The sequence below is a fragment of the Panthera tigris genome, chromosome C1, assembly GCF_018350195.1.
Source record: "Panthera tigris isolate Pti1 chromosome C1, P.tigris_Pti1_mat1.1, whole genome shotgun sequence".
NCBI lineage: Eukaryota > Metazoa > Chordata > Mammalia > Carnivora > Felidae > Panthera > Panthera tigris.
In genome coordinates, this window is record NC_056667.1 from 177,047,565 (window position 1) to 177,049,266 (window position 1,702).

Here is a 1,702-nt window from a genome sequence, read left to right on the forward strand (position 1 = left end):
AGATCTCTTCTGAGCTAGCCAGAATAATCAAATTTATATCCAAGTGAAATCTAGTTTAACTGCAGCTCTTGCCTACCTTTCAGAAAAATTGAAAGGAAAATCTTATGCAAGATTCGCTCACAAATGTCTTCTGATGGTTCTTTAAAAACATTCTACTCATCTCCAGTCAAAAATGGCTTCATGTTTACATTACTGAAGGCCGCTGTTCAAAATGGATTGTGACCTCATTTTAATAGTCTGAACTAAGGCTGCTCGTGGGGTGGTTGGGAATTGAGCAGTGTGCGACTACAACGTGATGTAAAAAATAAAAAAAACAACCAAACATCAAGCTGCATATTTATTTGATTGCTCCAAGTTCTCAGTGCATTATCTGGATTGCCTGTCCATTTTTGTCTGCGTTAATGTCAGAAGTCTTGAATTGCAAGTCCCTCCAGGATAGGTCTGATGTCATCTCCATCACTTTGAGAGCCCCAGGCTCCTCATCCAAGAAGCCTTTCTTGAGTGCCCATTATGAGACGGGAGGTCTCAACTGGCACATGGCGCTCTTCCATCCAGAGATGGCAGCCAAGACATTTTCCTTCCTGCATAAATAAATGTGTGTGGACGATCAAAACTATTTTTTTTTTTTCTTTCTGCAATCTAGTCTTTCCCCTTTCTTGATCTTGAAGTTCAATTTGGAGCTAAGGCTGATGTCCATACAACTAGCTCCTCTAAGGTGATTGCTGTTGGGTGCTGTGCGGCAGACATTGGTCCTTTCATTTTTCTTCTCCTTTCTTCTTTCTTTCTTTCTTTCTTTCTTTCTTTCTTTCTTTCTTCTTTCTTCTTTCTTTCTTTTTTTTTTTCTTTTCCTTTAATCTCTTCATAGCCAAGAGAAAAAGAATGCGTTGTTTCTATTACCACACCTCCTACAACCACCGTCACTCTTTTATGCCTCATGGCGTCCCACCAAGAGCTTACAGGCACTTTCGGTCACTAAGGTGTCTTGATCCTGTAAACCACATGATTTCTGTGGTTGCTCTAGGAGAACGAGAGCCCAGAGATATCAGTCAATAGCTTTAGTTAGATCCCAAAGATCGACCAATCTTAGGAGACTCATACATTCAAACCTCTGTCTCCACGGAAATGTTTTTAGTATGGCTGTACAGACATCTGAACTATTTGCCTTGTGATAAAAATCATTTATATCTGTAGAAACAATTGTATATTTAGATCCTTTGGTCACATATTTGGGACAGTGTTGCCAAAAGTAGGGAAGGGGTACAGCAAAAAGCCCAGAGGGCGAGGCCCTTGGCACCTCTTAAAAAACGTTCTGAGTGGAGAGAGTTACTCTTTACAAGTCTTAGTATTTCAATCAGTAAAGTGGGTATAGTAATGCCTTCCCTAGCTCTACTTTTTACAAAAGAAGCACAAGTCTTTTAAAATTCCAAAGTGCTATACAAGTATGTGGTTAGGAAGAAAAATAACATTTCTTAAGCCTTTCAGCTGTGGGACAAGCCATGCTGAGGCAACACTATTGTATAAGGAGAGACCCTCGTTTATAACACTTCTTACTTGCAACTTTTAGACACAAACAGATCATCACAGAACAAGCAACAAAGCAGTGTCTGTTTCATGGTTAAAACACTAGGTTCTGGAGACAGGGTTCCAAATTCTAGGGCTGCCATTTTGTGACCTTGTCATTTAACCTCTCTATTTTTTCATC